At 42.9% G+C, this 25,072-nt stretch overlaps 1 protein-coding gene across 2 annotated transcripts in view; it reads left to right on the top strand.

Moving 5' to 3' along the window:
• The window catches only part of THRA (thyroid hormone receptor alpha), a 168,020-nt gene that overhangs the window by 100,489 nt on the left and 42,459 nt on the right, over window positions 1-25,072 (top strand). The gene's annotated exons all lie outside the window — the stretch shown is intronic.

Here is a 25,072-nt window from a genome sequence, read left to right as displayed (position 1 = left end):
CATAATACCATGCTGCGTGCTTTTGTTGGCTAGTTTACTTTGGTGGGTGTTCGTGTATTTGAGCCAAATGCAGCAGATGTTAAGCTGCTATTTCATTTTCAGCGGTTGCAGGGTTTACCGTAGCACAGGGAAGAAGAATGAAGTTATACACATCTCCTTTAATTAATTTTCCATGCATTAGTGGGGTCCCAGGCTCTTGATGATGTGTGCTGCTTGTGGGGACCTCTACTGGGCAGATGGTCTAAAGTTACAGAAACAGATGAATCCTCACGCTGGTTGTAGCGTACATTCAGCTCTATTATTCTGCTTCCTCCCCTGCTTTTAGGCCATTACCTCCTGCAGCTTTCGCTCAGTAATACAGTTAACGTCCTGCGGAGGTCACAAGTTATTACAAGCGAGTTCTAGAAATAAAGCAGTCAGCAGGGACCTCGGAGAGAGACCCCCAACACACTTAGTATCAAAGTATAAGGAGAAAAGGTGTGGATTGCTAAGATACATGATGATGATGGTCAAAGGATGCCTAAATAATTTATCTCTATTTGTAGGGTAAAAGTAAATGCAGGTCCATCACAGACATAACACTACTGATGATAATTAGTAGTGATGGGCAAGTGTGCTCGGCACTGCTCGATACTCGATTGAGCATGGGGGTGCTCGATCGAGTAGCAAGCAGTGCCGAGTATCGCGTGGAGGGTGCTGGAGTGCTCAGATCCCCATTCGAGTGCTCGAGTTTGCCATTCACTTCCATTATGCCACGTCTGAGCGCCCAACGTGCTCAATTCGAGTACCGAGCACTCGAGCATTTCAGTGCTCGATCAACACTAGTCAATATGCTTATATTTACCATTGTATGAGTTTTGGCCATAAACCATGTTTGTAGTGGCGCGACATTGGTAGTTAGCTGTAGATATCCTTTAGTGCATACTTAGATAATTGGACATAAAGCTTTCTCTCAAATTGGGGCAAACCTTCCTCTCTGTGGCCACTTCACATCTCCTTAGATCTGCACAGCTAATTTACCTTCGACTTCCGTGATCCCTCTATGACACCTCCCCAAATTAAGGAGAGTTTATATAGCTGAACAATCCTTCATATAGGAGCATAGAGCTCTGCTTACTGGATCCATGTAAGTATGACATAGGAGAAATGTGAGATTATGATTGACTGCCCACCCACTGCTTTTCTGTGTGGCCACGTTTTGATCTCTGTTAAGACCCTTTAACATGGGATGATAATCGGTTGAATGACCATTCCCAATCATTTGCCCATGCAAACATGGCAGCCATCATTTTCTGAATCCTTTATGCAGCCTAAAATATAATTTTTGTTGGGATTATCACAACATTTATTTCCAGGACAGTATGGCTCTCCAGCCTCCCGACTTCCTGTTTGCTGGTGGGTGCATTCCTGATTAATTCACAATTCGGACCAACAGTATTGTTGCCAAACCAGACTGAAATATGCACGCTCCCATGCTGCAAGCTGAAGTAGCTATATACCTCTGCACTGCTGCATCGGAGAAGCAAAGGGGCACTGAAACTGGCTAGATCCATTGATCGGGATAGCTTCAGATCAGTGCTTACAAGCTCTATAACAAAGGGCTTGTAAGCACTGCTCTCATCCTATTGGCTACCGTTGATGGACTACACAGATCTGGTAACTAAGGCACTGAGCAGAAAACAATGGAATAAAAAATCCCTCCATTCTTGAGATCGGAGAGTACTTTGAATAACAAGTATATTGCAAAATTGCAATTTCACTTATTAAAGAACTTAGAGGGGTTATCCAGTACTATTTTCTTTTTTTCTTCTGGGCCTAAGAATTTACAGTGAGGTAGCTGCTAACTATGAGAGCCAGAACTAGGCCTGAATGAGGTTCTCATAGACTTAGAGGTTGTGACTATTACCTCTGACTTCCGGTCAGTCAGAAGTTGTGGTCGCAAAATGGCGGTGTGGGACTGGAGTAGCGGGAATGGCTGAAGAAGGTGGCTGGTAAGTATAATACTAGGCTCAGGGAATTTAGATTAGTAGCACCACTCCAGAGCTGAAATAAAAACCAAACACTGGAGTGGTGCTTTAATCTGAAAAATCCCTTTAATGATCTGTGTAATAAGCCCTTTTTTAGTAGTGACTTGTTTCATCGGTTCCAACACATATTATTATATATGCATTACGTAGGATAAGTCAGCCATTGATTCCAGTTTTTCTGTGTTCCTTTGCATAGTAAAGTATAGTAGACTACGTTATCCTATATAGTGGTAAAATGACAGTATGCAGACGCCTACTGGCCCAGCGTATGTCAACAGGACTCTCTTCTGGCATATGCTGGGTGAATGGGGGCGTATGGACACATCAAAGGTATACATAAGAGAACATTCCCAACGTAAGTCTCCAATGAATCCAAAAACAAGATGTGAACATAGCCTTACATCTTTAACGGTTGTGTCCAATAGCTGGGGTTTCAAGCTACAGCCTTTTTTTCAATGGAAGGTCATATGGGGACAGTATGTAGGCCAGTCATTACACATAAAACTTCATTAGAGAGTTTACAACGTGAAGATTGTCTGTCTCGATGACTGTGCATTTAACCACAGGAAGGAACTGCTGCAATTATGACTACTTATGCTCTGTAATGTCTGTATAGCAGAGATGCCGAGGTCCTTCTCCTCCCAGCACTCTGTGCCGCTGCAGTTACTGCTCATGTCATTCTTACCCCCCTCTCAGCACCAACACTTCGGATTTACGCCATTTAGCCTTGTGCTCTAGTCCTCTTATTTGTGTTGACCACAGACACAAAATTGCGAAATACAGGTTACAGGACTATTGGCATCACCATATTCCCTCTGATCATTCAGTGAAATGCTCATTATTTTTCCTTTGGAGGAAAGGTGAGGACAATTAATACCACAACACAGGGATTCCTTCCTACAGAAACCCAAAATATAATAATTAGGAAAAAAACTTTTAGATAATCCTTTTAATAGCCAGTCGGTACTCTATAATGCACCCTCCATGCTAGCTTAGTAGAGACCGATGAGCTTTAGTTCAGCTCTTTCCAGTAAATATTCAGAATTGAAGAGAAATAGGATGAGAACTAATAGTATTATATCAGAAAAAGAAGCTGCTGCCAGAATTTATTCCATTTTTATTGAAGACCCAGTTTATTTAATTCTGTAGGGAGTTAAAGGGATTCTCTGCGTCGGACTATCTCTACTTGTAAAAAGAGTTCATTCACAATAACCTGATCCCGGCAATCTTCTGTAATCTGTGGGAAAAACATAAGTATTCAATTTCCCTGCAGCGCCACCACTGGGGAAATGAAACATTACACTTTGCCCAATGTGTTGTCTGTGTCATTACAGGTCCTCCAGAGCGAGAGACACTCTATAACCGCTCTCCATTCTGGCCAAGATATTAGGACCCTGAACATGACATTCTCTTCTACTAACTCAGAATTCCCTGAATGGGTATATAAAAATGGGTTTTCTAAAGTTATGGACTTAAGAATCAGCATTTGTGGCTAGTGTTTGCCTTTTTCTTTTAATAATATTAGCTGTTTTTTAAGCCTTCTCTAAGAGTTTAGCGCAGCCTGAAATTGACATGACTGATCAAAGGCTCAGCCTTTACACTGCAGCTCTGCTTATTCGGATTGGCTCCTGTGTAAGGATAAGCACGCCAGGAAGGTCAGGTTTTTTTTATAAGGGCCTCACGCCTTTGGTGAGGAAGTGGTTAAGCAGCCTATGTTTTGTACTTACAGCCATGAGGCTATATATGCTTTACTTATCACCAACCACCTAAAATGTCAAACAGGGAGAAAGTCCATCAGGTTCAACCTCTTCTAGGCCACTTATCAGGTCTGTGGAGGAATAGACCAAAAAGAACTTGCTAAAAAGTTCTTTATGTTCTCAAAAAAGGGTTAAAAGTTATCTCTGGACTCTGCACCAGAGGGTGAACTTTAACTGCTCACATACTGGGTGATCAGAGTCCGCCGACCACTACCTGCCGTATGCCATTTTGCTCACAGGATTTTCGTTACAGAGAAAAAAAAACAAAAACCTCCTGGGTGTTCCTGAAGTGCACTCTCCACTTTGTAGACTTATGTAATGTGTGGGAGATTGCCAGGGAAATGCAGGAACTCGTCTGTCTGTGTCATGTGTAGTATGAGGGACAAATGTCACCACCCACAGCTGCAACAAATGGATGAGCTATCCCTTACTGGGAGAAGTTTTCTGCCGCCTCTTCAAGGCCTGGAAGTTTTTGTAGTGCCTTATATTACCCCAGGGCAAAGTTGTAGCCGGGGTTTCCTTCATCATGGGAAAGTTTCAGTTCCATGAAAACTTTTCAGGAGTTGTCCAATAAACAACATACAGTATATCACTTACAGTATCCACAGAATAGCTGGTGATCCAGCTACTGAGATTTCCACCGATCCCAAGATTATTATTATTATTTATTATGATAGTGCCATTTATTCCATGGCACTTTACATGTGAAAAGGGGTATACATAATAAAAAACAAGTACAATAATCTTAAACAATACAAGTCACCTACTGGTACAGGAGGAGAGAGGACCCAGCCTGCGAGGGCTCACAATCTACAAGGGATGGGTGAGGATACAGTAGGTGAGGGTAAGGCTGGTCGAGGAGCAGTATGGTGGAGCGGTGGTTACTGCAGGTTGTAGGCTTGTCGGAAGAGATGAGTCTTCAGGTTCTTTTTGAAGGTTTCCATGGTAAGTGAGAGTCTGATGTGTTGGGGTAGAGAGTAGAGGGGATGCACAGGAGAAATCTTGTTGGGGCGCTCCATTCATATATGTTCTCATAATCAGTGGGAATTCTAGAGGCCGAACCCGCGGAGATCATACATTTATAACCAACCTGGATAGGTCTGATAAATCTTAATTATGGGACAACCACCTTGAAGCGGTTGTCCACTATCTGTACAATTCCTTTTTGGATGACCGAGTCTCCCTTGTATAATAAAAAAAAACAAAACACATACTGACCTCCTGCACTGCAGTCGTACCAGTGATGTTGGCGCCAGGTCTGCTGGGGTTCACATGACATTTTTATGCCTCGTGATCACTGCAGCCAATCAGTAGCTGCTACTGCCACTAGTGCGAAATCTGAAGGAAGTAAGAGTGCAGCAGTACAATAGCGGCATGGCTGCAGTGCTCTTGTGGCATTATTGTGCCGCACAGGCCTCGGTGCCAACATTGCTGGAGTGGCACTGGTGTGGGAGGTGAGTTTGTGTTTACTTTTATTACTTTATAGTGGTAACTACTTTATTTAAAATAGAGATTGTCTAGGTAGTGGACAGACACTTTAATGCTTTTTAGGTGATTTCCATTCGTAGTATAAATCACTGATCCGAAACCAGCAAACCTACAACTCCCAGCATGCCATGGCTGTCACTGGCTATTAGGTAATGGCCGTAGTCATTGCATAAAAGCTGTAGAGGCACAGGGTGGGAATCATTGCTCCAAAGCTATGAGTAAAGGGTGGTGATACCGTCTATCACTAGGACAGGCGTCCTAATAATACATATTTTACATAGCACAGTCACTGTCATCATATGATCGCCCCAATCAGAGGGCATGAACAAGTACCCACCCGCCTGTCAGCCCTATTACCCTGGGTTGATTACATGCAGATATTTTATCGAGGTCAATTCAATTTCTTAACTACAAATGAATTTCCATGTTTTCTCATCATACTGAAATAAAAAAAAAACTGCTATCCCCTATCACTCTGCCATCCCTCTCAGATGACTATAACCCGCCGCAGTGGTAATCGTGATGTCAGACCTAAGTAGAGTGTAGGCTGATATTGGTCAGAAATCTGTGTCGCCATTACATGGGAGAAAATGGTTGTTGTGCGGGTGAGCAGTGCCGTATATTGCTGTACCAGAGGACTGAACCTATGGGCCTAGTGTCTTCCTATGTATTGCTGTATGGATCCAGAAGAAGCTCCTAGTGTTAGACATGTCTGGGGATCATATCATATGACTTTCCCCGGCTGTTCATTCTCCGACCCATCATACAAGTAGGAGAGTATTGTACACAGGGCTGTTTTTTCCTAGACAGTGGAACATTAGGCCACTGAGTTTGGCGTGTTGTGTAACATGTATCTCAGTGTATTTGCATGTAGACATAGCCTGGTGTGACCCTCCATATTGTGCTTATCAGGAGAAGACACAAGTTCCCTTAGAGCATGAAACCTAATACTCTGCGCTGTTCTTTCCTTCAAGGTCTTCTTCTTTAATACTTATAGCAAGGTGAGTCACCATCCTACACGTGGAAGGAATAATAGACGCTGCCCTTTAGATCACAACTTGGAACCTATCCCCATTCTGCAGCTTGACAAGGCAGATGTCACCAAGTCCTTGGCCCAAGTACCTTGTTGTCTGTCTTGTCTATCAGGACTTTGTGCATTGTGCTAAGCACACATGTTGCCCCGCCAACAGTTTTCCTACGTTCCCTAGCCTTCCTTTATGGCGTTGTTAGTGTTATTCCTGACAGTTCCCGTCTCTCTGCCTCCCTCTAGTGTAATGCCTGGCGCTGTCTCCTGCCTGCCATCCATATGCAAGCATTGCTTTCTGTTCTTTTGTGGTAATGCTCACGGGATAAGGTAGATGTGGATTCTGGCCTGTGTCGGCTGCAATGTTGGCCATCTGTATTTTGTAGATAAACTGTTTACATGGTCTTGCGATGAGGAAGTCATTTCTTAATGATGGACGCTGTGTGGATGAACCAGACATCCCTGGGATCTGCTTGTTAAAATGTTAGGTTTGGGCAGGCTGGATTTCCAGGATACTTCTATGGCCAAGACCGCTGTCAATAATTTATTACCGGCGCAGAGAATGCACTTACCTTACATGAGCTTGATTTCCCACTACCCGCTAGGCCTGACCTATGCAATGCTCATCCAGATCTTTCTGTTTCATCAAGAGAAGGCCTGAACTACAAAGGATGCTGACATACAAACTGTCTGAAAGGTAGCAAGGAAAAGCAGATCTACCTGTAGTACAGGGTCTAGAAAGCTTGTGACACCCCCAATGTACCCTGGATGTAACAGTCTAATGCAAAGGGGTAACTTGAGTATCTGGAATCCCAATGCGAAATCGATGAAAGGCTCCCTTCCCACTAGCGTGACAAAGGGGCCTTTAGGGCTTCTTAGGTACCAGACGGTGGGAACAGTCGCTCTCCCTGCACCGCCCTACAGCCTCATCTCCCGCTATAAGCGTTACATGGTGCTCACTGTCCCATTTTTTGGCGGCACTATAGAGATGCTGTCAGACTTTTGTATAACAGTTGTTGGAATTCCTTTGTTCACTTCTGCAACGCCTCTCATGTGGTCATCAGATGTGCGATTTATGATACATATGTAACTAAAAGTGCACAGATATATAGACAAGTAAAAGCACACTGCTGGCTGCACCCTTCTGTTAAAATCCTGCCTATAAAATAAAATATGGGTCTTAAGGAAACACATTTGCATGCTTACTGTGCTTGGCTGGGCAAGTACGAACCTATCACGCTCCACATACTGATGCACACTCCCTAAATCTGGTATTTATGGGGTATGCTGATTCTTTTATGCCCAGGTCTGTCTCTGGATGCTCCACCATTAGCACTGCGGCTGGTAACCTTGATACAGTGATGTGCCCATTACTATGCCATTTACATTACTCATCACATTACTACAGGTGATAGAATAGTGATCCAGTGCATTTCTTCCCAGAATATAGGGTTTATGTCATGTTAGATCAGGAGAGCAGACTGTCAGTCATTACATGTCTCACACTGGTAACGCTCCCTTTCATTTAAAATAACTTCTGGAGGCCAATTCTCAGAGAGATCTATGTCCGGCCCATAGATCTTATCAGCTAATTTACATTTAAGAAAAATATGGATTACTCTGAAATCAAATATCGGATCGCAAATATCAAACTATCATTGTATTCCATTTTTTATTACCTACATGCCCGTATAGACGGCTTAGAAGGTTCGATCCTACTGACAGGCTCCCTTTAAGGCTTAAAATAAGGATTACTCTCAGATCCTTCGCTACTCCTGTTTCAATGCTGCCCAGTGCCCTGCTTGGCTCTACTTCCTGCTGCAGCAATGTCATCCCATCACTGGAACATGTTACCACTGCAACCAGTCACTGGGCATAACAGTGATCCCCTAAAACCAGTTGAAATTATTTAAAATATATATAATTTTTTTCCGAAAAAATGGAAATTTAGTATGAACCATTTTTTAATTTTTTACCATTTTAGGTTTCATCTATTACGGTCTAAATCAATGTATACTTATGGTAAGTACCCACCTAGCCTTTAGACTCCCTTTGTCACAGTATTTGTGCACATGAACTAGAAAGAGCCGGATTATCAGTGCCACAGGACTCTCCTAGATATAGGAGTATGGGAATTGGAATAGGATACTGATACGGAATATAGAAATCCCTATTAATTAGGATCCACCATTGGCTATCCCCATAGACGTTGTATTTCCCCATATAGGAGACTTTGTATGTCCCCCTACAGGAGACTTTGTATGTTCCCATACAGGAGACATTGTATGTCCCCCTAAAGGAAACTTTATATGTTCCCATACAGGAGACTTTGTATGTCCCCCTAAAGGAAACTTTGTATGTCCCCATACAGGAGACTTTGTATGTCCCCATACAGGAGACTTTGTATGTCCCCCTAAAGGAGACTTTATATGTCCCCATACAGGAGACTTTGTATGTCCCCCTAAAGGAAACTTTATATGTCCCCATACAGGAGACTTTGTATGTCCCCATAGAGGAGACTTTGTATGTCCCCCTATAGGAGACTTTATATGTCCCCATACAGGAGACTTTGTATGTCTCCATACAGGAGACTTTGTATGCCCCTGTAACGTGGCTAATTGTCGCATAGTCGATGGGAGGTATGTATCACAGAGATGTTTGTCCACTGTGATGTAACCCGGAGTGTTGCTCTAGTGCACGAAAGCGCTAAGAAAACTGATTGGTGCATCTTGACCGGGTTACAGGTAGTTTGGAGAGTTGGATGGGTCCAGCTACCCACGTACCTCCCCTTTGGGTGTGAATAACAGCCTATAAAATGGAGGCCGTTTGTTTGACACATGGTCTGAGTGTTTGGAGGGAGAAGGCCTCCTGTGTGTTGTTGTCTCCAGACCGAGCCAGGATACTGGACGCTACCCAGCCTATATGCCCACAGGACTGGCTAAGCAGAGACTTGCTTAAAGGACACTTTACTTTGTTTGCCTTAGCTAAAGGCTGTTTCTATTCCTTTTAATTCTTTTGGTTTATGAAGTAATAAACCGACATAGACTTTTAAAGGAACATGCTTCCCATTTGACTCCCGTCGCACCCAAGTGAGTAAAAACCCTACACCCCATACAGGAGACTTTGTATGTCCTCACACAGGAGACTTTGTATGTTCCCATACAGGAGACTTTGTATGTCCCGATACAGGAGACTTTGTATGTCCCGATACAGGAGACTTTGTATGTCCCCATACAGGAGACTTTGTATGTCCCCATACAGGAGACTTTGTATGTCCCCATACAGGAGACTTTGTATGTCCCCATACAGGAGACTTTGTATGTCCCCATACAGGAGACTTTGTATGTCCCCATACAGGAGACTTTGTATGTCCTCACACAGGAGACTTTGTATGTTCCCATACAGGAGACTTTGTATGTCCCCGTACAGGAGACTTTGTATGTCCTCATACAGAAGACTTTGTATGTCCTCATACAGGAGACTTTGTATGTCCCCATACAGGAGACTTTGTATGTCCCCATACAGGAGACTTTGTATGTCCTCATACAGAAGACTTTGTATGTCCTCATACAGGAGACTTTATATGTCCCCATACAGGAGATTTTACATGTCCCCATACAGGAGACTGTACAGGAGATGGATTTTCCCATCTCCCTGCAGTGACGTTCTCCTCTCCTCTCTGGTTTTCTCGATGAGAGCTTACACACACATGGCAGTGAAGTCTCAGTCCAGGAATAGAGACCGCTGCTTCCAATTAGACTCGCTGAGAACACCATATACATTACATATTAACCATTTTGCCCCTGGTGCAGTGTACAATGATGCTGAGTATACATTTTATGGCTATATACAGTTTTTCAGCCTCTACTGAACCTGCCGTGTGTTCATTGATATAATGTACTCCTCCTGCTTGTCTGTGTCAAGTCATAAGTGTTTAGGACTGGAATGAAGTTAGGTAACTCTGGAACTGGATACCCTGAGATGACCTTTTCATGTTCGGCCCTGCAACCCTGACCGGTCTGGTTTGACAGTACATGTTCATATTTGTATGGACTCACAACACAATAGTGAAAATGTATTTTTACTAATACATTAGATTTGTTTGATCTCTTTTCGTGTCTACCATTATCCGAAACCACAAATTCAATAGCAACAATTTATATTATCCAGACACTAAACTGTAGGCTGATTATTATTGCTTAAGCTCACAAAATAGATACCGCCCGCTTGCTGACTGTACACTAATAAATCTAGCTGGGGCTTTCAGGTACACAACCTCAAAGGCTACTCTGCTTTTTGCAATCCATTTCCTAGAAGGTTCCCCCCAAAAAATAATCTGATCAGAGACTGACCCACAGCTGATCGTCTGTAATCTGAGGGAGAAACTGGCAGCAAGTGTTTGATTTCACTACAGCTCCCCCACAGGAAAAATGAAGTATTGCACAGTTCCGATTGAAATCAATGAATGCCTGATCCTCCAGAGTGAGAGTAGCTGTTTTGGGCCAATTTATTAAGTTCTCAATATATAAAGCTACGTTCCCACAATGAGTATTTGATGAGTTTTTGATGTTGTAGATTTTCTGCAGCATATCTGCACCTATTAGGTAAATTAGGTTATTTTGTGGTTTGTTTGTTTTTTTCATTGCATTTTTGAGTGCATTTTTTTAAAATGTGTTTTTATCGCGTTTTTGGTACTGCAGTTTTTATGTCTTTTTGGTATGTCATTTTTTAAATAAAGCTGCTTTGTTTTTGATACTTTCTGGTATTTGGCTTTGCAAAATGTTATTGATACAGTCATGTGTGGATCACATGCGTTTTTTACTTATGGATTTTTTGCATCTAATGCAATTCTATGGAAAAAATCTGCGCATAAAAACATATCGGACCTAAAAGAGAAATTGACAGTGGGCAATCGGATTAATATATACACCATTCAATTTGCTGGAACTGTAAGACGCTGCGTCTTTTGCACAACAGAAGTATGCAGCGTCAAAAACTCTTCATGGGAGCTTAACTTAAAGGATATTAGATAATGGGTTTTCAAAACCAAGACAACCCCTTTAATAAATAACAGAAACAAGAGAGTAGCTGGGGGAAGCATGTGTGAGTTCTAGAACTAGTCACTAGTAATGAGTGAGTATGTTCTGTTAACTCTTCTTAACGCATCTTCAGCGTGCTCGGGTGTTATGTTTGAGTCACACCGTGTGCTTGATTTGCGACTGTTTGACAGCTTTAATACATGTGAGGAATGCCTAAGAAACAGGCATTCCTCACATGTATTAAAGCTGTCAAACAGTCGCAAATCAAGCACACGGTGTGACTCAAACATAACACCCGAGCACACTGAAGATACTCGGAAAACACCCGAGCATGCTCGTAAATCTCGAGTGACGAGCATGCTCGCTCATCACTACTAGTCACCAATAATTTTATTTCTTTTTGCCTCCTGCAAACAGCAGGGCTGCTATCGAGTATATAATATGGGAATTTAGATAATGCGATTTCTTAATTGCTGAATGTATTAGCTTGTGCATCTCCAAAGCGGAGGTTTTCAGGGATTTCTGCTGCGACTCCAGTGATGGAAAAGTGTTGTCTATAACTTTTATCGCAAACTAAAACCAATACGTGTCCACAGTATTATATATCCAATCCATCACCTACTTCTATGGATCAACCAATTGTGAATTTATTCTAAGCGATAAGGCGCAAACTGCAAGCAATGATTACAAGTGAACTATAATCCTTCATTGTATAAAGTCCACAAAATGGCCTCCTCCGCTCTGTATACAGCACCAGATTAATGTGACTAGACCATATACTGGATATTACATAACACATCTGCTTAAAATGGTTCCTATGAGAAAGGAGGGGAGAAACAGCAGGAACGATTATGCACAATCCTGGTCATGCGCCAGCTCTTACATCATGTTTCTCAATGGCCTGTATTCAGTAACTATCCAGGCTTTGCTCACTGGAGTTTTTCGATTGCCCAGTTAACTTTTACTGCTGGAGTTGTGCGTCCATTTTTATATTGCAAAGAGACAGTTTTGATGAAACTTAGCGCCCAGACATTGGGTGTTGCACCCTGTATCCTGGCACTGTTCTCTACTTGTTACACAAACTCCTCTTTGTATAGCGTTGGCACATGTGCGAATTGGCACATCAATTTTCTTGTTTTTTTTGTGTTTCATCCTCAAGCTACTTACCTAATACAAATGTGCTGCACTGAGAGGTAGTATATTGTATGGTAGCCAGAACTTCACCTGTTGACACAACTACGGTAATTTGTAAAAGTATCCCCCCCTTTGTCTTTTTACCCATTTTGTTACATTACAGCCTGTTTTTAAATATTTTTGTAATCCGATTTGTGTGTGATGCATCAGCGCTAAATAGTCTAAGTTGGTAAAGTGAGAAAAATATAGGCATAAATTAAATTTATGGGATAAAATACCGTAACTGGCATGTGCATATGTATTCACCCCTTTTGCGATGAAGCCCCTAAAAATTTCTGGTACAAGCAATTACCTTCATAAGTCACATGCTGAGTGAAAGGAAGTCCACCTGTGTGCAATCTAAGTGTCACATGGTCTGTCAGTATATACACACCTTTTCTGAAAGGCCACAGAGGCTGCAACACCAATAAGCAAGAGGCACCACTAACCAAACAACACTATGAAGACCAAGGAGATCTCCAAAATCAGGGACAAAGTTGTTGAGAAGAACATGTCAGGGTTGGGTTATAAAAAAATATCCCAATCTCTGACGATCCCCAGAGCATCATCAAATCCATTATCATCAAATGGAGAGAATACGGTACCACAACAAACCTGCCAAGAGAGGGCCGCCCACCAAAACTCAGCTCGGGCAAGGAGGGCATTAATCAGAGAGGCAGCACAGAGACCAAAGGTAACCCTGAAGGGGTTGCAAAAGTAGGCTCTACAAAGTACTGACTTTAGGGGGGTGAATAGTTATGCACACTGAAGTTTTCAGTTATTTTATTTTATTTGTTGTTTGCTTCACAAAAAAAAAGAAAAATGTTCACAGTTGCAGGCATGTTCTTTACATGAACTGATGCAAACCCAAACCCTCAAAAAAATAGTTAACAGTGAAATTCTAGGTTGTAAGGTATTAAATCATGAAAAATGCCAAAGAGGGGTGAATACTTTTGCAAGCCACTGTACATAGTGGTCACTCAGACAGGAAGTATGATGTTCGTTCGGCAACTTGAAGCATTTCATCTTGTTGGAAACACAGAAAGCCACTGCACAGGGAGACATGATATCAGTATGTAACAATATATGTGTATGCAGTTTACTTCAGTGGATTTAAAGGGAACCTGTCAACCAAACCACGGGCAGCATGAATCCCAGACTGGCTGCATGATTGCAGCCAGGTAAATTATTCTCTGATACATTCTGGCACTCCAGAGAAGATATACTTTGAAGATCCGGGGACCATAGCCAGAGATTAGACTAGTTCAGCGGCATCCGCTGCCGGCGCTTCCTAGCCCTGCTGCAGGTGATTGACAGGTCACTCCTTCACTTGTACATAGGGAGAGACCTATTAATAACTTGCAGCAGCACTGAGAGGAGGCGGCCGGGGGCACAACCAGACTAGTCTACCCTTTACCTATGGTCCCCGGCCAGATCTTCAAAGTATATTTTCTTTGAAATGCCAAGAGTATTTCATAGAATATTATACCTGGCTGCAGTTGTGCAGTTAGGCTGCGATTGATAATGCCAGCAATTTGGGCAGTATGAATTGCCTAACAGGCCCCCTTTAAAGTGGACCTGTCACCAGATTTCAGAATACATACTGCATACACTAGTAAATAGATCTCTAAGGCTACATTCCCATGATAAGCTTTTGGTGCGTTTTTACGCTGTGCATTTTCGCTGCGTTAAAAACGCAGCTTCTTACAGTTTCAGTAAAGTGGATGGGATTTATAGAAATCTCCTTCCTGCTGTGCTTTTACTTTACTCAGCATAAACTGACCTGCGGTGCGTGTTTCACGTACGCAGCATGTCAGTTTCTCTTGCGGGCACACTTAGTTTTATGTGCAGATTTTCCCACAGGAAAAAACGCACATCCTACTGCGGAAACGCATGAAAAACGCATGTAATGCGCACCTAAGCATATCAATAAAGTTTTGTCAAAGCCAAATACCAGGAAGTATCAAAAACAAAGCAGCTTTATTTAAAATATGACACACCAAAAAGAGACAAAAAATGCCAAGGTGATAAAAATGCATGTTAAAAAACGCACGCAAAAAACAATGAAAAAATGCAAGAAACCTAATTGAAATAATAGGTGCAAAAATTCTTCAGTGTCAAAAACTCAAGAAAAGCTCATTGTGGAAACTTAGCCTTAGGCTGTGTGCCCACGATGCGTTTTTTAAGCGTTTCCGCAGCGGCAGAAACGCTGCAGAAACGCTTAAACGCTTGGTAGAAGACCTGCCATGTTCCCCAATGATAATCCGCATGTGCTGTACACATGCTGCAGAAATTTCCGCTGCAGATTATCATTGCGGAAAAAAACGCAGCACTACCAATTATTTTGCGGAAGCGCTGCGTTTTCACCGCCATTGACTTGCATTAGAACGCGCCAATTCCGCAAGACTGCATCTGTACTTGCGTAATTGGCGCGTTCTAATGTGCGGATGGTACCGGGGTGTAGAGGAGAGGAGAGTCTCATCCACACCCAGGTACCATTAAAAAATCTGGAAAAAAAGAATAAAATAAAAAATAAATATATACTTACCTTCTGGCGGCCCGCGGTGCGCTCCTCTTTGCTTCCCGGCACTTCGCGATGGAATGAAGGACCTGCGCTGACGTCAGAGTCATGTGACGGGTCACGCGACGCTGACGTCGGCAGGTCCTTCAGTGTACCGCTGCCGGCAGCCGGGACCGAGTGAAGCAAGACAGCGCGGGCCATCGGAGGGTAAGTATATATTTATTTTTTATTTTTTTACATTCTCTCGGGTCACAGTATGTAAATCCATGCCGGTTGCATGGATTTATATAGTGTGACCAAGTTGTCAAGCACTTTCCAAGTGATGCTAAAATCGCTTGGAAAGCGCTTGTCAACCCGCATGTGGAAATGCATGTGAAGAACGCTTCACTTCCGCATGTCCCTGGCAGGAAAAACGCATGTACAATCCGCATGTACAATCCGCATGTACAATCCGCATGTACAATCCGCATGTACAATCCGCATGTACAATCCACATGTACAATCCACATGCGTTTTTTTCTGCCAGGGAGATGCAGAAACGCTCAGGAAAAATCCTGAGCATTTCTGCATCGTGGGCACATAGCCTAAGAGCTAATGAGGCTGGAGTACTTTCTTTGAAAACCTATGTTGGAATGGCTGTATAATCCTTTTTGAAAGTTTCCATGCCTGGTAAAATTAACATTTTTAGGAAGAAACAAACGTCAGGAGGATTATACCAAATTCACCTTTGTCACAATCTGAGTATGACACATGATGCCCGTACTGACCCTATGTCCCCTGACCTGAACTTGACAGCTTAATAGTCATATATGAGTCTGTCAAGTTCAGATCAGGACACCCACGGCCAGTCCAGGCATCATGGGCCATACTCAGACTGTGACAGACAGATGCGTGAATGCAGCATTATACACTTACTCTGATTTTCAAAATAAGTACACAGGCCTCATCAGGTCTTTGAAATGTATATAACAATGTGTACATTGTGCATTCCGAATTCTGGTGTCAGATCTTCCTTAAGGTTCTCTTACACTATTCTCTTGTCAACCATATGCTTGTTTGGCCAACAGCTATAAACCCCCAACGCTTAACTCTGCTAAGCTTGCATGTGTTCTAAATAGGATGGGAATAAGCAGCTGCCAGACACCTCTGCTGGACGCTTGTCTCATGTGAATACAAAGGATTGGCCAAGTTGAAATTCAGTGAAGGTCAGGGCACCCCCTCAAATTTAGCCTTTATTACTAGGAGAGACACACAGACCTCACATTCAGTCTGTATTACTAGGAGACACATACAGACCTCATACCCAACCTACATTACTAATAGAGACACACAGACCTCACATTCAGACTGTACTACTAGGAGAGACACACAGACCTCACATCTAGCTTGTATTAGCAAGAGAAACACATAGACCTCACACCCAGCCTGTATTACTAGGAAAGACACACGGATCTCACATCCAGCCTGTATTACTAGGAGAGACACACAGATCTCACACCCAGCTTATATTACTAGGAGAGACACACACAACTCACATCCTGCCTGAATTACTAAGAGAGACACACACAGCTCACATCCAGCTTGTATTACTGGGAGAGAGACATAAACCTCACATCCGGCCTGTATTAGCAGGAGAGACACACAGACCTCAGACGCAACCTATATTACTGGGAGAGACATACAGACCTCACATCCAACCTATATTACTAAGAGAGACAAACAAACCTCACATCCAGCCTGTATTACTAGGAGAGACACACAGATCTCACATCCAGCCTATATTGCTGGGAGAGACACACAGACCTCACATCTAGCTTGTATATGCAAGATAAACACACTGACCTCACACCGAGCCTGTATTACTAGGAAAGACACACGGATCTCACATCCAGCCTGTATTAGCAGGAGAGACACACAGACCTCACATGAAGCCTATATTACTGGAAGAGATATACAGACTTCACATCCAAACTATATTACTAGGTGGGACAAACAGACCTCACATCCAACCTGTATTACTAGGAGAGACTCACAGACCTCACATCCAGCCTGTATTACTGGGAGAGACACTCCCACCAAAAAAGATCTGAACCTTGAATCAGGCTGCAAACTGCATATTAGGGAGTCTGAAAAAAATGCTAGGATGATGAATGCTAAATGAAACTTGGTGCAATTTTATTAACAAAAGTTAATATACTAACATATTTAAAAATATTTTTTTTCCATGTCAAAGTTGTCCATTGCCTATAAGGTCAATGTAGTTTAGTCGCAAGTCGCCTCACTAATATTCCACGGACTGGTACCAATTGTACAGTTAATGGTAATCACTTGGCAGCAATACTGGCTATTTATTAAACTTCTAAACATTTTATAGCATGAGGCTATATAGAGTTCATATGCTAAAGGGGTTTATGGGGTGTCATGTTTCCATCTCTCACTACCTGTCCTGGCCTCCTATACAATCTGGTCTCTGTACGCTCTGATATCTGTCTTTCCTTCATATCACAACTGCACCCCCAGGATATGAGCGACAAATGGTTTCTGTTAAACAATTAACCATTCCTTTTGGCACATGAATATACATTTTATAAAAAACCTTACTGCACAGCGGGAAACAATATACAGTATGTACAGTCCCGAAAAGGAATCCCTGATCGACTGGTAGAAAAAGTTAGATATAAAAGATCAGGTGGACGGGCTAGAGAATGCATAGGAAAGGAAACATAATTACATGACTTCAAGGACGTTATTTTAAAGATTTCAGAGCAAAAAAAATTATTTCAAGCCTTTATCAAATTTGATGGCATTGCAGGAAATGAAGTAAGGGAATGGAAATGCTAATTAAATATGCAGCTAATGAAGGGGGGCTGAAAGATCTAATTAGGTCTCCTGTCAGTGCCTGCTTAGCCCTGGTGTTCACGTGGCATGTTTGTCTTATGTTTGTAAGTATCGTAGAAGATCAGCGAGTGTGTGAGAGAAGGTTGGCATCAACCCTGCCCTATAATCTGTATAAACGCCAAACTTGGCAAAGAGTTTTGTTTGTGCGAGGGGAAATCCCTTGCTCGCATATAAATAGGGATCCTTTGCCAGCATAGATCCTCATCCCGTTCAGCCGGCACTATCATAAACGTCAGCGAGAAGGAGGCGGTGGTTTTGTGCGGCGAACACACAGCTTGAGCTGTTACCGCCCACAGCGTCAAAATAAATGGTGGGTATGAGTCAGACAAAGTGAAAATGCTGCGTGATGTTCTGTTGCTCAGCAGTATGTGTAGTGCACAATACGGAGACGCACGTGGCGCACAATACGAAGGCGTATGTGGCGCACAATACGGAGGCGCACGTGGCGCACAATATGGTGGTGCACAATACGGAGGTGCACATGGCGCACAATACGGATGCGCACGTGGTGCACAATACGGAGGCGCACGTGGCGCACAATACGGAGGCACACAATACGGAGGCGCATGTGGCGCACAATACGGAGGCGCACGTGGCGCACAATACAGGGGCGCACGTGGAGCACAATAAGGAGGCGCACGTGGCGCACAATACGGGGGCGCACATGGAGCACAATAAGGAGGCGCATGTGGGGCACAATACGGAGGCGCACGTGGCGTACAATACGGAGGTGCACGTGGCGCACAATACGGAGTTGCACTTGGCGCCTCAGACGTTTACTTCTCCGATTGTGCACTGAGGCTCCAGCTTCACATACTTTAATCCATGGGTGAGTCCTAAGCGTTGGGATTCGTGCTATTAAATCGGGATTCAAGAGATTACATCTTAGTTCCTTGCTTCAATTTTTGCAGCTTTGGTGGAACTACAACTTCCAGCATAGCCACAATTCACCATGCTACCGGCTACCGTTGTTTTTTTCCCTTCCTAAATCTCATAGCAGTAGGATGGTCATAGGCAAAAGTGTTGGTTTTCCTTAAATCCACCTGTAGTGATCATTGTAGAAATTTGTCCAGTTATGGAAACTTCTATTCAGCAGTTTCATAGCTAAATCTGTTTCTGGCCAATACAACTGCCATTGGGGCCCACAAGATGATAAATGTGTGACTGCTCAGGGGCCTGCTGCTGTGACCCTCATCGAACAGGGGGCGCAAATCCCCTGTGTGAATAGAGAGGCGACGAGCATGTGCATGGCCACCATTCCTATAGGCAGTGAATGGAGCAGTGGTTGCACATGCTCAGTGCTGCTGCTGTCACATTTGTTACCCATCCCAGTAGTCACTCCCCCAGCAATCTAACATTTATCATCTGTCCTTGGAACAGGGACAGTTCCTTTAATGGTTTATGTCAACCTGACACCCCTTTTCCACATTGAAGCTGGTCCTGTGATCAGTCTGGCTTCATATACCTGGTTACCTGCAGATATTACATGGCAGTACCATGGACAATGGATGGAGCGGATGATAATTGCTTTTCTTTTTCCTGTGAATCCATCTTGGCGTTATTCTTTGTGTAACCCTTAGGCATATGAGGTTGTATACCAGTGTTTCACAATGTCACGTCTCCCTCACATGTAAGGAGTTTATCACCGCTTTATCTTGCCGCTACACATTTACCAACGTATGATAAGGGGTCTTATATGGTACTGATAAGTCGGAGACAAAAAAGCTTTGTCATCTTTCGTTTTTCTGGGGATTTTTTGTTTTTGTTTTTTTTCTTTTTTTCAAAAGTGAGTTAATAGGAAATTACCTTTGTTTTTAGAGCCCCAAGGAAAATGTTGACAGAAGTTTTTGACTTTGCATATAAGTTGCTCTACATGTTGGCACTTTAGTCAATACTTTTGGGGCAGTTTAGTTGGTTCAGATATTTAACCTTAGCACCCATGAAACCTGCATCTATTTTGAGAGGGGGTACCCATCCAACTCGATAATTTTCAAAGCTCCCATAAAATGATTAAAGACGTGCAGACACGGGCGCGATGAAACGTTTACATCATTATATCTACCTTTTGTTATTGGCAAGATATACAGTATGTATTTAGTATATCTATCTTTTCATGTTGGCAAAATTCAGTATATATATTTTTTTCCAAGAATAGGATGTCATTAGGTATATATAGAAACTAGTAAATGAAGAGTGGGGGTCAGGGGTGGACATACCATTGGTGCAACATGGGCCCAAAACTTAAGGAGGCCACAAACCAGCTCTAAAGCAGCAAGCAGCTTCTATCATGGACACATAAAAGGGTGTATTATGATGAACTATTGGACTTCAAAGGGCCTGTATTCCGTACGTTCTTACACAAGTGCGCTCCTCTGTGCCCACCCCTGGTGGGGGGTGCCATATCGTTAAGTTAGAGTGCCAATCTCCACTGTCAGGGAGGTATTCCCACCTTAGCTGAGGGATATGATGGGGTGAGCTGGAGTTATAACACATGCCCTTGGGCTTGTCCTTGCCTCCTCCCCTCTTGTGTCCCGTTTGTTTTTAGTGTTTAGCTCCATACGGATTGTGGTGTTTATTTCTTGTGTATTATCTATTATGGATGACAAAGTGGACCATTAATGACCCACCCCTTTGTTTTCCCTGAGTATTTTCTTATGTCTACTTGGATATTCTTCCAATTTTATGGGGAATAAGTTTTACTGCTATAATAATAATAATAATAATAAATAAAAAAGTTAGGTCCTAAAGGCTTTTCTGTGTGTGTTTTTGGACTATTAGTTTGTTCAGTGACCCTTTTGTAATTGTTCTATATCTATTCTTATGGATATTGTTACATTTCAATACACCCATTCATTCTAATAATAAAAGTATAAAAATGTCGACATCAAAATACATCCCAGCCAGATAAGAAACAGCCCTTGTGTATTAATACAAGTACAGATTAAGCACAATGTAACGATAGTGTAGATACCGCAATCACACTCAGTATAGATAGGAACCCACATGACCTGACTCTATATGCCGAGCCTATACCCTATCAATGAATAAACATTCGTATATTGTACCAGGCTGTGCGGGGACAATAATCACCTTATAGCTTCTACTGATCAGAGGAAGTGTGCTGATGTGTGCTGGTGATTGCCTTCCCACAGGGTGAGGCAAGTTTTGGTGGAGGTTTTATACTTCTTGTCTTCCATTAATATTAGAATATATGCGATATATATACATATTTACTTACATTTTTTGGATGTTTTCTTTAGATGCTTCTAAAACTTCTTATCGATTTAAGAACATCATGTACACATCTTTATGGGGTTATTGAGCCTGGGTGATCCCTCTAAAAGCCAGAGTGGTGAGCTGCTCACAGAGGCCTAGCCCATCTATGTATCATAAATGGTCTGCTGGCAATCAATAATTTACTTCTAAAGGGGAAATGTAGGTTGATAACAGCTGATCGCCTCGGGGTTTCTTGAATCAGTCCTGCAGTGATCAGGTGATCGATGGGTTTTCTGGAAGCCGACCTGCTGTGATCTGCTGATCATTAGGAGTTTCTGAAATCAGACCTCCAGTGCTTACCTGATTATTAGCGTTTTGGAACTAGACCTACAGTGATGAACTAATCATTATGGACCAGACCGACAGTGATTAGCTGATCGTTGGGATTTCTGGAACCAGACCTGCACTGATCAGTTGATTGTTTGGGGTTTTTGGAACTGGTCCCTTAGTGATCTCTTGATAATTGTGGGTTTCTGGAACCAGACCTACAGTGATCAGCTGATTATTGAGTGTTCCTTGAACTGGACCTGTAGTGATTAGCTGATCATTGGGGGTTTCTGGAATCAGATCTACAGTGATCAGCTGATATTTGTGATTTCTGGAACCAAACCTGCAGTGATCAGCTGATTATTGAATGTTTCTGTAACTGGACCTGCAGTGATCAGCTGATCGATGGCCTTTCTGGAATCAGTCCTTCAGTGATCACCTGATTATTGAGGATTTCTGAAACTAGACCCATAGTAATCAACTGATCATTGGGGATTTCTGGAACCAGACCTGCAGTGAACATCTGATTGTTGGACATTTTGAAACCAGACCTGCAGTGATCAGCTGATGTTGGTGAGTTTCTGGAACTGGACTCTTAGCAACCAGCTGATCATTGGGGGTTTCTGGAACCAGACTTGAAGTGATTATCTGATAATTGTGGCTTCTGTAACCAGACCTAAAGTGATTATCTGATCATTGGGGTTTCTGGAACCAGACCTGCAGTGATCAGCCGATGACTGACCCAGATTAAAAATAAGAAAGCTCTTGCCTCTGAGAAGGCTTCTTTATGGTGCTCTCATGTACTCTGTTTGCTGATAAAGCTTCCCCATAACTCTTCCAAGCGTAGTGTGTTTTTTTTTTAATATCATGTGAGTTCTGCAAAGAAGTAAGCATTTCCAAGGGGGATTCCAGGACCTGCTTTAAACAGGCCTAATGCGATGTAAGCTCCTGGAAAAAAGGGGCACCAACAAACTTACTTCATTGTCATTTCAACAGCCAAGCAAGGATCATCCATGTATGATAAGATATAAAATTTGTGTACACTCATAGAAATGTGATCAGACCTCCGTGCCGGTGGCCCGGTATTGAGGATGTTCAGATCTATCCACTGATGGCCGCTCTTTCTAACACTGTGTGTTTGTGAATTTATTTATTGAGGAATATATATGAATTTTCTAAATTAACTTTATTTATAAGCTGAACACAGGCCGACACTGGCATGTAAGGTGATGGACCTTACCTATCGAGATGTAGCTTCCTACTCATTTATTTCCTCAGGTCACGTAACTTTCAGGATGATTAATGACATTACATGAGTACAGGAAATCCATGCAGAAAGATTATCAGCTGACAGCACACAAGGTCTTTAAGGGGAGGCGAAGCAGAAAGTCTGCAGGACTTCAGAAGTTTTGCATCAACCCATACAAGGTCTCCACTTTCAGTTCCTCCGTGACGTCATGTCACCTGTCAGATGTTTTTTTTTTTTCCTTCTACGCATTCTTCCTTCCAGATCTCCCCCTTGGGCTGTGGCACAAGGAGCTGACAATCTAGTAACAGTTTTTTGAGTCAAGGGAGAGTTAAGGTAACTGTTTGCCCTTTGAGGTCAGTCAGGAGACGGATGTTTATCCACAGGCTCCCTGTCCCGTGACTGCCTCTCCTCTCTAATGTTCGTCCCCTCCCTGTCACTAGGGGGATATTTCAGGTGTCGGGATGCAGGCCTTGGCCTGGAGCCATGAACTGGGAAGACCTCAGGAGTTGGCAATTTGCCCAGGCCCCTGTCTGGTACAGCATGTACTTTACCAGGGGTGGGGGGGGACCTGAGAAGAGGGAGAGGCGGACTAGAGGGGGAATATTGCAGATATTCATCTTCACTGAGGTGTCCAATGTAAACGTAACCCCCGCAGTGCAGGCATAATTGCTGCATGTTTTCCTTCATACAGTTCAGATCTATAGCTGAGGAGCTAGTATGGGAATTTATAAGATGGCTGAGTAGTGGGACCCAAATATGAGACGTTGGACATGATCCGCCGGTGACGGTTTACATGTATTGATGAAATACCCATTACATTACATTGCAATTACCAACCTCGAAGCCATTAACGTTGACCACTCATCTAACCCCCAAGAAGCAGCGGTTTATCTAAGACTGGGTTCAAGGGCAGATGTGATGGTGAGATGTGATTGAAGTCTTCATTGTTCCAGAGGACAATATGGAAACCTCCACGGAGTAGAATGAAAGCTAAACGTGTTCTCCACCAGCTGAGGTGTGCGGCCTAGAGCGTGCTCCGTCCACCCGAAGGTGACACAGTTCAGGAATCTTATGTCACGTTATGTAATGTCCCCTTCATCTAAGGTCACCAGAGATAACACAAGTGGAATATATTACATGACTGTCTTAAACGACCTTTGAAAGTTGTGGAAAATATGATCTCTCCCATCATCAGATGTGTCCTTAACATCAAATGCTTCCGTGTTCACAGGTTTTAGCGGGGCGCGGAAGACAGATCTGTCATAGGATAGCAGGTTTGTTAAAAGCAGCAACTTCAAAGTAAACATTTACATGACTGCCAGTCCTTGACTTGCTAAATATTCGGCATATTCTGAATTTCATCTGTTTCTGGTAAAGCTGAGATAAAGGGGACCTGTCAAGACGATTTTACTACTGGAATAACTAATAGTATGGCTGTATAGGTCAACAATAAAAAGGAGATTCGTAGGAGTCCAATGTGCCAGGGCTGAGAAATCAAGCTTTGAAGCTACATGCAAATTATTCTGCAAATGCAATGAAGGCGTGTCCATGTATTTGTTGCACGCCCCTAATGCACTTCATGGATAATTTGAATGTAGCTGCAAAGCTTGATTTCTCAGCGCTGACACATCGGATTATTTCAAGTAAGGTATCATTTGAATTGTTCTATTCAGACCTATACAGCCATAACACTAGTTTCAGCAGTAAACTCGCCCTGACAGATTCCTTTTAAGACCAATACATCCATCATTATTGCTTCCACTGGGTCTTTCACGGGTTTCAGACTGGCGAATCTTCCTAGTTGGGCAGTGATATATTATGTAGATGCGTGACAAGGCAGATTATACCTGTAAGGTGACACATAGGCTGTATGAGACTTGTCCTTGCTTCCACTTAGTGACACATTACTTAGGTTTCATAAAACCTGCCCAGATGACACAGACAAGGACCTGTGATCCCACCAACTTTATCTTTATGGGGACAATAAAAGAGTTTTTCTTACCCCGTGCAACCTTTGATATGTTGTGTGTGAGCGTGCAAACGTATATACTGTTTATCCTCGCACAAAACAAGGCAATTCCAGTGGGGGCCACTCCCTGCCATATAGCATGCGAGACATGGTTAGTTCCGCATAACTGCAAGCCTGTGCGCCCTGCCTGCACCTATGTGGCTGTATACAGCTCCATCCACCTCCCTCCAGACTGCTCTGTACACGAACAGCAGCCATAAATACATACACATGCTCCATAATATTAACAGGAGCAACGGCCTCAGTAAGACACCTGTGTGGGTGTGTGCACCTATATAGCTACAGATAGTAGAGTTCTGCCATTTCATCATATGGCAGAGCATG

The sequence above is a fragment of the Phyllobates terribilis genome, unplaced genomic scaffold (genome assembly GCF_046119375.1).
Source record: "Phyllobates terribilis strain yellow unplaced genomic scaffold, ASM4611937v1 Scaffold_5__5_contigs__length_657084704, whole genome shotgun sequence".
NCBI lineage: Eukaryota > Metazoa > Chordata > Amphibia > Anura > Dendrobatidae > Phyllobates > Phyllobates terribilis.
Note: the sequence above shows the minus strand (reverse complement) of the source record. Positions and strands in the feature narration are given on the sequence as shown.